Below are 15,521 nucleotides of genomic sequence, written 5' to 3' on the forward strand. Positions count from 1 at the left end.
GCATCACAGCAAGGTCTACCACGAGGTGGTGCTAGCTAGGAGTGTCTGAGGAACGTCTCTGCTTGGACATTGATGCCGTCTCACCGGGATGGACAGCACCTGTCGATCTCCTCTCTGGAGAAATACATCTCGGTGCTGCTGGACGTGCCGACACTAGAGCTACCGCTGCTACCAAGGGGATGATCTGATTGGCACAACACAGCAAGGATCTCGAAAGATGCGACCGCTGGGGAAAGCCATCAGCATCTGTCCTACTGCTGATGCTGAGGCTGCTACCTGCGGACCTGGAAGCGAGCAAGAAAACACTTAAAAAGGGCCCTTTAGGAAGCTTTCTTGATCCACGACAATGCTTTCAATTCGAGCAGTTGAGGATTACGGCCTCACAGGTATAGTGCGAAGCAGTTGAGGATGGAATATCTTTTGGTTGGCGTAGTCCAAATCAACCACAACATGTCGATTTGTCAGAAAACCCAACCTGAGGAGTCCCTGTCCTACTCTGTACTATGGCTCCAAGTGTACCAAATGTCTCCTGACCTGCAACCTGTGAAATTCACCAGAGAGAGAAACGTATCAGAATTTTCAAACTAGTAATGATGCAACAATTATTTACATATATTGCAACTAAAAATCTGCCAATCTTCACCTCTACAGTGTAAAAAACACCATCAGTTGTTTAATTGATATATGATGAAGCATGTACACACTCTCAGCATTTCTCAAAGTTTATGGAAAGGAGGGGAAAAATGTGCGGAAAACATCTAATGACACCAAAAACATAGAAACACATGAGATGGTCATTTCTACTTTCTATACACAAATATGGACATCATCATGTTGCAATTGAGTATATTGATAAACAAAATGATGATAGATTCAAGAGTGATGCCCCTCGAATATCAATGTAGACATATCAATCTGCCACTAAACTGTACACTATCATAATGCATCAATACAACTCAATTAAATAAAAAATACTAAACAGTTTGTTAGACCAATATAAGACATCAATCTTGATTACATAAAAGGGCCTACAGTTGATCCGAAAATTGAACTAAGACCACAAGCATGACATCAAAAGAGTAGACACATCCAGATTATGACCATGCTCTAAGGCTATGCAACTGATCCTTGAGATAAAATTTAGAAAGTTGGTTGTAAGATGCACACCTCCAAAACAAAAGTAAAATTATAGAATGACTAAATTTCAAGACAAGCAGTTTGTGCTCAAACTTTGAAGTTATTCACTGGCTTTTTACCTGAGATCCTGGACCGATGGATGGGTCATTGCCCCTTAAACCTTCAGCCAACTCTGTGCATACCTCTTGCTTAGGGGTTGCGGCTGGAATACCAAAGTAAGAGAACTCTACCACATCAACATCACACCATATGCCTCCAGCTGGTCAACCGTGAGAGTTAAAGAGGACATACTCTTGCTACAAAAGACATGTAGATGAGAGTTAAAGAGGACAAACTCATAGCAAGTTTGATGCTATCAATCGTGAAAGTATTTGATGTGGTGAGCCTTGATTTGGTCCTTCATTCATACTAAGAGAGATCAAAATTTTCCTACAAGCTTAAATAGAATTGGCTAAGCAGCTGCATACTGACTTAAGGTTTAAAACTCTTCTTTGGCCAAGATGCATGCTGTAGACAGGTCTTCAGCCTTTTACCAGGAGAAAAATACAAAACACTGATCAATTAGAAAGGACATATAGGAAGACAGAAGGAAATCCCTTGCTACCTTACAACATGTCCTGCTTCCTGAGAAGCTAGCCAAACAGCGATGTCAGGGGCATACACAACAGTCGGACTTGCAGCATGAGCCTGAAGAAGGTCATGATTATTCTCCATAGTTAGTGAGAAATCTGCTTCCCTTGAGCTGTCTAGAGGTAGAGCAACTGCTTAGAAACTGCTGATGTCAGAATATATTTCAAGCTTGTAGGGAATGGGGTTGTCATTCAAGCTCTTTTGGGTGTGATTGTGATCTTTTGAATGAGGTTCCATGGGCTGTATTGAGCATGAGTGTATGTTCTTAAATAGTGAATAAGAATAGAAGTAAATGCCAGAAGATCACTTTGGGTTGTCTTGGCCTTTTGTTACAACCTTATGTGTATGCTAAGAAGGCCACTCTCTTCCCTCCATTGTTGCAGGAAATTTGAAAATTTTACAAGTAGATGGGGAAAGCTTGTCAGTCTCTTAACTGATGTGCCCTGGCAGTGTTTGCCATATTAGCACCATGTGCAGAGGGCCTAATGGCTATAAGGAATACTAGGTCCATACCTTTGCTGGTAAAACTGTTAACATTTGGGTCCACCAAAGGGAAGGAGAACTCTACTGCAGTCCTCTTGGCTTTGTGAAAGAATGGAGGAGGAGAAGTTAAAAGATCTGTCTTGATGCTTCCTACTGCTCTCTCCTCTTTGCAAACGCTAGCATTGGATGGTTCTCCTAGAGCCCAAAGAAAAGAATCCCTGCTTTTGAAGATTCTTAGAGAATCTGATATTGAGTAATAAAACACGTAACTGGGAGATAGTACCTGCTCAGATAAAATCATACACAAAACCCAAGTCCTAAATGTAGATTAAAGAGTTCTCTGCCATAAGTAGGTTCCAACCTACTTGTGAAGATCAATGTCTCCTTGACACACTCCATCACTGTGAGTATGCATTAATTTTTCTTGCATCTTTCATTCATCCTGAATAACAGGCCATTCCTCTAAGCAAAAAAAAGTCAATCGCAAGCAGACTGCTTTAAATCTCTTTACATTCACATGTAGCATAACATATTAAAGTGAACAAATTGCATGTACCTTTGAGGTTAACTAGGGCCTTTCTCACACTTCTCTCACAATCGGCACAATCCATTCGGACCAGAAGCTCCACCATCTACACCAGCAATCATACCCCATAAGTTAGTCAACAAAATACTGCTAAGGCGCAGAGTAAAACCGCTTCAGGAGCTACACTAAATTCTTGCAAAGTTAAGACGTTGAATTGGAAAGGTAAGCAAATGCATCATTAATGTCTGCCCATTCCAAGTACATATTCATTCAAATGACAAGATTAAACTCTGTGTAAAGGAATGAGCTCACTTCCTTGTAAGGATTAGAGCCATCTTCTTTTTGCATCCCTTCCATAAAGATCCAGCCCACAATTGGATAGCTCCTCACCATTAACATCTGTACTTTTGTCATCATAACGTGTTCTTGAGTCAAAACTCTTTATGAAGTCAATGGAGGAAGGATTGGCATGATTCCAATCATGTCTCAACCCCACTCCACCTCCACCTGCATGCACCTCAGGGTACCCTGGTTCACTTGAGGTGGGGTGGTGATAATTTTGACCTTGTGACTTCACCTTCGAACTTTCAAAGACATGCTGATTGGGTTTTGCAAATTGCATGGTGCCAAAGAATCGTGAGCTTGATTCTCCTGCACTCGGAATTCCTATTGACAGCAATTCAAAGGGACAGTTATCTTCAAGAGAGGAGATGCATAAACACTAACTTCTAACATTAACAACTCCTTAGCTTCAGCACACCTTTGAAATCCTAAATCAGTGAAATTCTCCTTTTTTTGTTAAAACCGTGCATATGTTTCTATTACATATTCTCGAGGACTTCGAGCTACACCAATTATCAAAAAATGGTGCAGCAATATAGAATACTAGCATGTCAAGAAGTTTTTGACATGTTCCCATGTGGGGAAAGGGGCTACTCTCTCTTGTTTTTCCATATAGTGCTCAACATCATGAACTACCCTAGGCCACCAGTCCCCTTGCCCTCAACCACACCTAGCACCTAGCCAGGTATGCGGTCCCTCCCTCATAAAGCTCATGATGTCATCGTAATTCCAATGGAAATTATGGTGGGAATTTGTCTAAATCTTCTCAATGTGTAGAGATACAAACAACAGAGCACATTGACAAACTGTGGCCTAAGCTCCTGAAATTACCTTCCAAAGCAGCATCGCTAGTGATTAAATCAAGTTGAAGACAGTTGAGGAGGCGCCCAAGATCCACTGCACTTGTCCAATTCACAAGTGCATCTCCATTCTAAAGTTTCAGGCACCCACGATTCATTTTGCCTCCCCATATTATTCCCACAGGCTAGGCTTTTCCTTGCCTTCCTCAAGCATCAGTACTAGGCTGCCACTGTCTCCTTGCATGTCAAATGCCTGCTGGTTCTCGCCCACAATCAGAAAATCACGAAATCAGTGAAAAATCAACATGTCGATTTGTCTAGTAATCACTCTATCTCAACTCATGCAAGAGCTTGATGGGAATAACATAACTGCAATTGCTGTGGGAAAAACATGATTGCAATTGCTGTGAGCACTTTGAAACACATGGCAGCCCATGATAGCTCATCCATGCACAAGCTTATAATCTGGACTTATGCAGGCTTACTGCAAGCTGTGGAACTCAACCAATCTACATGCTCTGTCCCTCTCTTGTCTTCACCTTCACAGGTACATGCATTTTCTTCTGCACCAGCTGAAGTATATACTTGGTCATCAGGTAAGATGGTTTCTTCATAGTCAGCTAATGTGTGTTTGATTCCATCAAGTAATGCGGCTTCTTTGCAATAAGCCACTGGTGATTCTCTTCCATCAGCATGATATTTTCCCTAGCAATAAGGTGGTCTGCAAGCAGCATCTGCAGAACAGGGAGGAGACACAGACAATACTTGGTGGTTCTCTCTATCATCCTCCATCTTTGCTTTGGTTTTTAGGTCCAATGTTTTCAAAGCAAAAACCAGCTCAAAGGCTGCAAGTATGCAATGGGCTGCCTGTACTGGGGTCAGCAGGTTTTGTAGCTCTTGGAGGGTATGCAGCCTGAGAGAGTTTGATCGCTTTAATAGCGAACTCAAAGTTTCAAGCTTTGACTCCATTAATTGTTGTCCTTGCACTATGTTGTGTGACATGATGAAAGAAGAGCTCCCAATCCCTATGGCTTCTTTCATGCTTTGATCTGCAATAAGCATCTGAAAGAACCCAAAGTAGTAGTCAGGCTCAGCAAACCTAGAAAAGCCAAAATATTATGAATCACAAGTAGCTTTAGACACTTTCCCCTGTCACTGGGAAAAGGGGATCTTTTCCCTTGTTTTTCCTTATAGTATTCAACATCATGAGCTTTTGTGAGGGAGGGACCACATACCTGGTCGGGGGCAAGGAGCAACCACACTGAGCTAGGTATGTGGTCCCTCTCTTGCAAAAGCTCATGATGTTGTCGTAATTCACAATGTGGGAAGTATAGTGAGAATTTGTTGAAAAGTTCTTGTGTGCATCATGCCAGACCATGGCAGACAGCTTCAAAATGGCTTGGCAGAAACATGATAAATTGCAACAGAATACTCAAGAAGCAAAGGTTCACCTGCATGGTTGCTAGTTGATTTGAAAGCTCCATCTCTGCCTGGTGCATGTAATGCTGCAAAGCATCCATTGAAGCTAACTGTGTCTTTGACAACAGGCATGTCACATCATCATGGCTTATGCAACCATTATGCTTATGCACATCAATACCCATTTTTGAGTACACGAGTGTTATAGCTGATGTGGGCCTCCAAGCACCTATCCACATAAATGCTGCTTCAAGAGCAGAGGAATGACGCCCTGTAGGAAAAAACTTTAACCAATACTAGAAAACATGCCTCAACACAAAACTCTATTTAGTGGGGGCAAGTAGAAAGAATCAAACACAGTAAAGCCAAAGAATACTTTCATTCTCTTCTTGGCCACCCAAAAGTGGATTGAAATCTCACTCTATCACCTACACACGTATATACAACAAATTCTCTGAAATTTATCATTTTTGCTTGAATGTTTTACTTACTAGACACAATATGTGTAAGCCAGGCTGTTAGTGAAGACAATTTTCCTGATGAGAGTTTTGGAAAGAAGAGATATAATATGTGCTAAGAATAACTTTGAGAAACAAGCTAGAGTGTTTGAATGGTTTGAGCAATCAATAAGCCCATCTTGAGGCAATGAAAGTAAGCCATTGAGCGTGTTTAGATTAGTATTCTGTGCATGTTTGGATAGAATGACTACCAACTGTGTACTGAAAGTACTCTGTACATGGCTCCCTAATGCAATGAAGGTAAGTCATGCAGTGTCTAATTCAAATAGAATATTCCAAGTTCTTGTACGAGAGGAAGGTGGAGTTTTAGACAAATCTGATAGGTTTACTTAGTGAATCTCAGCTATGACTGTTTAAAATTTTCCTGTAGGGATTATTATCACTTAGAGGAGATAGGACCTTGTTATAAATTAGGAGTTTTCGGGGGAATTTTAGACTTGGCAAGGTCTTAACAGGTTGATAGGATATCTTAGTATTAATCTAAGGGATGGGGGATTTTACTAGTTATGCTACCTCCTACCTTCTAAGGATTAAATTCTTTATGAAAAATACACAGCATCATGATTGTGATTATTGTCTACAGTAATACTGCAGTGATGATCAAAGGGTGATCATTAGATCATTGGTGATTATTATGGAGATTTCTTTGGGGAGGTATTGAATATCAGACTCAAGAGAATAGACTCTTGGCAAGGACGAATTAATCCAAAGGGGACTTACCAGCAAAAGGAAGAATGGATGTACCACCTACAGACATGGAGCCTGTAAGAAGCACAATCTTGGACAAGGTTATGGAGGAGTCTTTTGGTGAATTAATGCCAAAGCAAGATTTCCATGTTTGATGTTCATTATTCCAAAATGTGTTAAAGGTTATAAGGACACACTATGTCATATGTGCATTCATCCTTGTGTGGTGCCAAAGGGTGCCAAAGGAAATTTTGCAACATCAATATTCTATAATTTTTTATGATGCCCAGCATGTGGGTGAGGTTTCACCAGATTTTGATTTATAAAATTGATGATTCAATCATTTTTTGAAAATGCATTAATTGGATCATACTTCACTAATAATAGAAAAACTCACCACCGCACCGAGTGTACGCAACTACATATTAAATGTGTTGTCAACCAAATCATACAAAAATCCCTAAAATCCAATAAAAACAACCAAAAACATAGTCATATCAACCCTTAACATAGCCCCACACTTGATCAGGAAGTATCCTCACAACCTTATAAAAAGAGAATAAAAGTTTAAAATAATAGCTCATTACTTTATTTTCAAATATCAAATCAGCAACCAAAAAGGGCTCTAACTTCATCTCCAAAAAGAAAATACGTATGAGAGTTTCTTAATCTACATCCATCAATCTATCATCACCACCAAGAATCTCCTGCTGTCCATTGTGATTTTTAGAAAAGTTTCCGGGTAACCAGGACCACCCATTCGTAGGATGGACCTATGGCCCATCCTCCGCACTTTCCTTGGGTTGTTTTAGTTATTTAATTACCTAACACATTAGTTGGACATGTGACAACTAGCTTCTTTAATTAACCTGTTAGCCACTGGTTCCTTCACGTAATCTTATCGCTTGACATAGAAAAACAATATCAAACAAGTTCCTTATTAACAAGTTATCATATTTATGTTTGAAATACAAAGAGTCTATCCCGTAGGCTTATCCACAATCCGCCCGAAGACTATCTAGCAATCCACAAGGATCACTATTCCAAGTTTCCGCCCGTAGACTAGTATGCGGGCCTTGAGATCCAATTGCGAGTCACGTTAGCCTCTTGTGCAGGGACTGGAAGGTAAGGGATTTACAGCCAGAGCCCCCCCTAGCGCCCAAACATCCTCCTGCTCAAAGTAGCACTCAACGGAGAGACCTCTCATGACAGGTTTGGTCCACTTTCCCGGTGCGGTCAACAACCCCCTTGGTTAGGGTCAAGCAGGCAGTTGGGGGTAATTGAAGCTGCTTCTCCCTTCAAGACTTCAACGTGAAATATAGATATCCATTTATCTTTTAATTCATTGATCAAACAAAGCCAAACAGCGCTCTAAAATCTGTAGTAAGCACAAATATTTCCATTGATCATTTTTGTTGGCAAACTGCTAAGGAATGAATCCTTCCTTTCGAATGCATCCAGCACTCAATTTGGGATGACTTGCAACTTGGCAAGATTCCCTATATCCTAGGTTAGGGCGTACCCTATTAACCCAACTTGGTCAAACCTTACACTCATTGGTTACTTCAGTTTATCGGCGGCTGGTCTTTAGTTTCCAATTAATCTTCCTTACTCAAGAAGGATACTAAAGTATTCATCCTCTTGCAAGATAACTTGCGTAAGGATCCGCCAACCTCATTGCAAGAATTTGGCCATTCTCTTGTGATCCAATCACAAGATCATATGACTCCACACTTGCTGCGCGAGTGTCGCATCGAACTATGAGACAATGGAGTCATGAAACAATCTGTTTTAGGTTACTAGGCTGACATCATTAGACCTAGGGTTTCCAAGTTTCATCTTGTAAGCTTCTTAGGAACAAACCCTAGCTCACTTTCCAATTACATTTTCAATGTCCCTACATTCAGTGAATGTGGGCAAGTATTTAAGGTATAGCCGTTTCTTGGAATTTAACTTATTCCAAACGAGTACTCTGCTGCTTAGGTGTTTTAGGTTTATGCCAATTTGGTTAACTCTAGAAGATAATTTCGAGATTACTTCCACATGATTCATTGACTATGCGTAAATTGATTTTGTTAACCCTAACTTATCAGTTTGAGGTTAATTTCAACTAATCTTCCATTTTCTTTGCGAACAAAATTCATGCTAAATAAGCAACCTTTTTCTTGCTAATTTATGTAGTTGACAACGATAATTTCATAGAGTTTATGCATCGTAAGATTTATTTCATGCTTTGCACTTTCCATGATGATTCATTGCGATATGGGTTAATAGTGCGAGATGCAGTTTATAATTCTAGGCTTAATCGAAGTATACTATTTTAATGGATAATAATCTAGCTTATAATTCATTTCATTGCATAAAGCTATTTGCTAGAAATGCATTTATGCTTTCTTTATTTTGCATGTTTCATTAAAAGTATTAATGACTAAGTTCCTTCGTTGTGAACAACTAGGAAAAAAATAATATCCTATTTTTAGCAACTAACCTTACATGACTGAATTACAACAATGCCAAAAAAAACTAGGAAGGAAAACCTCGGCTTGGGGTAAGATATCCACGTGGATGCCAGGAGACGACCCTCCCGCAGCTATGCCTTGGACTTTCTTAGGAGGCATTTCCGCCGTGGAAGCAACTTCACAACTCCTTTTTGATATTCCACCGTGGCTCTCTTTTGCAATAACTTGCACCGTCCGTCGAAAGCAGTTATAGAAGGCTTCCTCCTTGGAGTCAGGAATTTGTGAGGGGTGTTCAGAATCTTTCACGACTAAGACCCATTAAAGCCATGGGAGGGGCTTAATGGCCTTGTAGTGCCTCGCACAATCGAGGAATGAAAAAGGTGTGTAATCCCTTACGAGGATTTTGAGTGGGAAAGGAAGGTGTTAAATGCCTCGACACTCTCGTCTCTTTTACGAGTGGGGAAAAAGAACAAATCTCCAAGGGTATTTTGTGAGTTTGAAAGGAAAAGCTAAGGACAAATTCTCTTGGGCGGAAAAGGGCCTTATAGAATCCTAAGGGAGAAACTCCAAGGGGGGAAAAGGTAGCCTTAAAGGATATTGGAAAAGGGGGCCTAAAGAGGCGTTAGGAGAAGATATAAGCGGGGTAGTCTCGAAGGTTATAATGGACAAGGGTCCTAAGGAGGAAATAAAAACCGGGGAGATAAGACCTTTAAGGTCAAAACCCTTTTATGGGGGAAAATCTCCAATCCCACAGGAAGGGGCCCTAAGGGGTTTTTTTTTAAGACACGAGGGGTTCCAAAATGGCACAAGGGAAGGGGGCCAAGGGTTTAAACACGGGCGGGGCGGGGGTGATCCCGAAGCCAAGGGATAGGGGTTTAAGGGATTAAACAGGAAGGAAAAGGTAATAAGACCTTTAAGGCCTTAGTTCTATTGGGGGGGAAAGGGGGCTTATAAAGCCCAAGACAAAGGGCTAATGAGTTTAACACCAGGGGGGGGGGGGGGCGCTATAGCCCTACCTTAAGAGAAATTGTCAGTTCAGTTGATTAACGAGCATCATAAGTCACAGACTTCATTAATACCTTCAATCTCTTTACATTCACATGCAGCATAACATATTAAAGTGAACAAACTGCCTGTACCTTTGAGGTTAACCAGGGCATTTCTCACACTTCTCTCACAATCGGCACAGTCCATTCAGACCAGAAGCTCCACCATCTACACGAGCAATAATACCCCACAAGTTAGTTAACAAAATACTTCTAAGGCACAGAGTAAGACCACTTCAGGAGCTACACTACATTCTTGCAAAGTTAAGATGTTGAATTGGAAAGGTAAGCAAATGCATCATTAATCTCTGCCCATTCCAAGTACATATTCATTCAAATGACAAGATTAAACTGTGTAAAGGAATGAGCTCACTTCCTTGTAAGGATTAGAGCCATCTTCTTTTTGCAGCTAAGGCCAAATCTAAGCCTAGCACACTGGGCTGCAATAATGCAACAGCTGAGGCCAAAGCTAAGCCTAGCTTTGCATCTCTTTCATTTGATGTTGAAGCTGCTATTCTAGCTGTAACAATAGTAACAGACAAGGCTGCTTGCAATCGAGCATTTTTTGTTATGAATTTCTGTTTTCTTCGGCCTTTGAACTAGTTTTTGAATGATGCAGTTTTGACCAGATTTCTCAGGCACTCCAAATTCTTCTCCAACCATGATTTTAGATGGAAGCAACTACCCGCTTTCATGAAAACAAATGGTTGTTCTCGTCTCATCCACAACCAAGTCTTTAGCTCCTCAAGCCTTCTTGGAGTAGAATGACAGCTTCCAGGACTGTACCCAGTATAAGCAAAATATGAGTGATTTCTTTTAGGAATCAAAGGAGACAAATCAGATGGAGCATGGCATTTATCCAATGCGAAGCTCGGTGACAGCTGAGAACTGTGTGACACTGGAATTTGGTTGATTTGTTTGAGCTCATGGAGTGGAGCACAATCAAGTTTCTATGAGTTGATCAACTGGGATGAGGATGTGCAGCCCTCAACAGTTGATGTGCTCTATGAACGTGCCAAGAAATCATGCATTCCATTCTGGGATGCAAATCCAGGCATGTTGAAGGGTGATCTTTCATACTCCCAAAAGGAAGAGGGATCATCAGGATCACATAGGCCATCTGGAGCATATGATACATTGAAATTCATGGTACTATCTTTTTTGCAAGAGATTTCACAGCAGGGTACTGAGATCTGTAGTTGCCCTGCTGTAGATGTGCAGTGCATAGAGAGCTGCCGCTAGAGGCAGAGAGGCGAGGGTAGGGGCAGGGGCAAAGGAAGAAAAAGACGGCCATGGCCATGCAGATCATCATCTTCATCAATCCGATCACGTCCCTGCTCCCTTCATACTGCCCCCTCCCCATCGCCCCTATAGTGATGCCTCAATCGTCCTGCATGAGGTCCCTACCATCGACCTCTCGCCCTTGCTGTGCCAACAAATAGAAGGCAAGAACACCCAGTCGGGCCCCTGCTTCTGCCTCAGAACGGCTTCCCTAGGTACCTTATCACCTTCTCTTACAGCTTCGGAAGGGGGAACTCCTGCGGGAATCACCACCATCGGTGCCATTACCATTGTTTCCAGTGCCGCCATCTCCCCCAGATGCAGTAGAGAAGCATCACAGCAAGGTCTACCACGAGGTGGTGCTAGCTAGGAGTGTCTGAGGAACGTCTCTGCTTGGACATTGATGCCGTCTCACCGGGATGGACAGCACCTGTCGATCTCCTCTCTGGAGAAATACATCTCGGTGCTGCTGGACGTGCCGACACTAGAGCTACCGCTGCTACCAAGGGGATGATCTGATTGGCACAACACAGCAAGGATCTCGGAAGATGCGACCGCTGGGGAAAGCCATCAGCATCTGTCCTACTACTGATGCTGAGGCTGCTACCTGCGGACCTGGAAGCGAGCAAGAAAACACTTAAAAAGCGCCCTTTAGGAAGCTTTCTTGATCCACGACAATGCTTTCAATTCGAGCAGTTGAGGATTACGGCCTCACAGGTATAGTGCGAAGCAGTTGAGGATGGAATATCTTTTGGTTGGCGTAGTCCAAATCAACCACAACATGTCGATTTGTCAGAAAACCCAACCTGAGGAGTCCCTGTCCTACTCTGTACTATGGCTCCAAGTGTACCAAATGTCTCCTGACCTGCAACCTGTGAAATTCAACAGAGAGAGAAACGTATCAGAATTTTCAAACTAGTAATGATGCAACAATTATTTACATATATTGCAACTAAAAATCTGCCAATCTTCACCTCTACAGTGTAAAAAACACCATCAGTTGTTTAATTGATATATGATGAAGCATGTACACACTCTCAGCATTTCTCAAAGTTTATGGAAAGGAGGGGAAAAATGTGCGGAAAACATCTAATGACACCAAAAACATAGAAACACATGAGATGGTCATTTCTACTTTCTATACACAAATATGGACATCATCATGTTGCAATTGAGTATATCGATAAACAAAATGATGATAGATTCGAGAGTGATGCCCCTCGAATATCAATGTAGACATATCAATCTGCCACTAAACTGTACACTATCATAATGCATCAATACAACTCAATTAAATAAAAAATACTAAACAGTTTGTTAGACCAATATAAGACATCAATCTTGATTACATAAAAGGGCCTACAGTTGATCCGAAAATTGAACTAAGACCACAAGCATGACATCAAAAGAGTAGACACATCCAGATTATGACCATGCTCTAGGGCTATGCAACTGATCCTTGAGATAAAATTTAGAAAGTTGGTTGTAAGATGCACACCTCCAAAACAAAAGTAAAATTATAGAATGACTAAATTTCAAGACAAGCAGTTTGTATTCAAACTTTGAAGTTATTCACTGGCTTTTTACCTGAGATCCTGGACCGATGGATGGGTCATTGCCCCTTAAACCTTCAGCCAACTCTGTGCATACCTCTTGCTTAGGGGTTGCGGCTGGAATACCAAAGTAAGAGAACTCTACCACATCAACATCACACCATATGCCTCCAGCTGGTCAACCGTGAGAGTTAAAGAGGACAGACTCTTGCTACAAAAGACATGTAGATGAGAGTTAAAGAGGACAAACTCATAGCAAGTTTGATGCTATCAATCGTGAAAGTATTTGATGTGGTGAGCCTTGATTTGGTCCTTCATTCATACTAAGAGAGATCAAAATTTTCCTACAAGCTTAAATAGAATTGGCTAAGCAGCTGCATACTGACTTAAGGTTTAAAACTCTTCTTTGGCCAAGATGCATTCCTAACAAACCCATCAAGAGTTTATTCTATGCTTGTATTTCTTTCCGATAGTATGATAAGGGTGTTAATAGTAGAATTTTAACTACTCACATGGATGTGAATTGTATGAATTAGGTGTACACTTAAGCAATGCATTGTGTACTATTGTTGTTTGGTTAATCACTCATGTAATAGCGAGCTTGAAAATCTATTGAGCCCAACAAAGTGGCTTCAATGTAGCAAGCACCTCATGCATCAGTGAGTCAAGACATTTATTTGGGGGTTTGCATGACCCTCTCCCAAAAATGACATCATTCTCAAAGCTACTACTTAAGATGGATGCTTATTGAAACCCAAAGCAACTTACTTGTACCCAGCTTCTCAAGAGGATTACCACACAACCTACTTGTACCAAGCTTCTCAAGAGGATAGGTTGAGGAGTGTACTAGATAGCCTGCATGAACCAAGCTCAAAGGACTATGCTAGGGGACTATGTTCAGAGGACAATGTGGTGAACAATGCATTACATGAATTTATGCAATGAGGCTGTCTCCTCCTAGTGATCTAGAATTGTACACATGCTTTAGTCATTTACTAGAATTTCTTCAAGCTATTTTGATAGAAAAATATATAGATAATTGCATGTTAGGCTTTAGATTTGCAAGCATTAATCACTACATAAAGGGCGTCATTAAAATTTTTTAGTTGTTATCTTTAAGATAACACACAAATTCAGGTGTATCCACCTATAGGTGGTCTGGATCAACTCAAGCTGGCATTGACCATCCCTCTCTAATTGTTGGCCATTGCCCTAGTTACAATGTGGGAAACAAGAGTCCTACTTCACTTCTAGTGTCTTATACGATAATCTAGGCTATGGATCTTCAATCTTCATTAATCTCATTGGATTCATGATGCCAAAATTAGGCTTTTCCTGTGCATGTATTTTTGGTCACTATTGCATGTCACTTGGCTCACAGGATACATAATGTAGAAGATAATGAAATGAATTCCTCCATCATATGCTCAGTAATTAAGTCCCCAACCCAAACACATGCATGTTACTTGGCCTATGATAGATATGAACAATCGTAAAGGAGTGTTATAAACTTACTAGCATATAAAGCCCCCAACCCAAACATATGCATGCTCTCTTGATAAAGGGCATGCCTAAGCACAAGTTGTTGACATTGGCACCTTTAAATATCAACAAGTAACCTAACGATCCATTGTTGGTATGTTATTATAAAAGTGTAGTTAACTCATCAATATTCAAGGACTCAAATAATATTCCTAATTATTATCTTGAACATATCTCTTTTAATTTTTTGCATAACATTGATGGCACTCCATCTTTTAATCTTTCTCTATTATTCATTTCAAGCTTTAAGTTTTTCCAACCTCACTTATGATTTGAAAAGTTTTATGAAAGTAATTTGGGTTTTATGAAAAGTTTTATGAAAGTAATTTCTTTGTTTCCATCTTGCTTTAACTTTGACATCTCTAGGATTTGGGTTCCTCCTTTTGAGGGTTGTTTGTTTTCTTGGATTTACCCTTCTCAATCTATGAGCTTTTTTCTTTTTACTTCTTTTGTGACTATGTTGCATGAAGTTCTTCCTTATCTTCACTCTTTTCTCCTTGGGCACTTCTTAGCTCCATTCCTTTGCAAAGCACCCACGTTCTTTGCATATAAAGGCTGTAACCAAGAAGAGAGAGAATTCTACATTGACTAGCAACTCAATCACATTAGGATCATTGATGCCAGGAGGCATATTCCACGGTGAAACAAGAGTCCTACTTCACTTCTAGTGTCTTATATGATAATCTAGGCTATGGATCTTCAACCTTCATTAATCTCACTGGATTCATGATGCTAAAATTAGGCCTTTCCTGTGCATGTATTTTTGGTCACACTATTACATGTTACTTGACTCACAACATACATAATGTATAAGATAATCAAATAAATTCCTCCATCATATGCTCAGTAATTAAGGTCTGATGCTAAAAATCTTGAAAACACCCAAATTCTTTAGAATCAAGCAACTACAGCTCCAATTTTACTACTTGGAAGCCTAGATCCCTTAGCAACTTTGCTAACTCATTCAATCTTAGGTAAATGAGCTTGCTTTTGCTCACATTAGTCACAACCCCAGATAGCTCTAGAAAACTTTCATACACTTTCATCAAATACATCTACTAGTTGCCTCTCTACTTGCACAATATTGGTAAGTTATTG

This window comes from Lygodium microphyllum, chromosome 5 (assembly GCF_053477565.2).
Source record: "Lygodium microphyllum isolate KBCC chromosome 5, Lygodium_microphyllum_v1.1.10, whole genome shotgun sequence".
NCBI classification, from domain to species: Eukaryota; Viridiplantae; Streptophyta; class Polypodiopsida; order Schizaeales; family Lygodiaceae; genus Lygodium; species Lygodium microphyllum.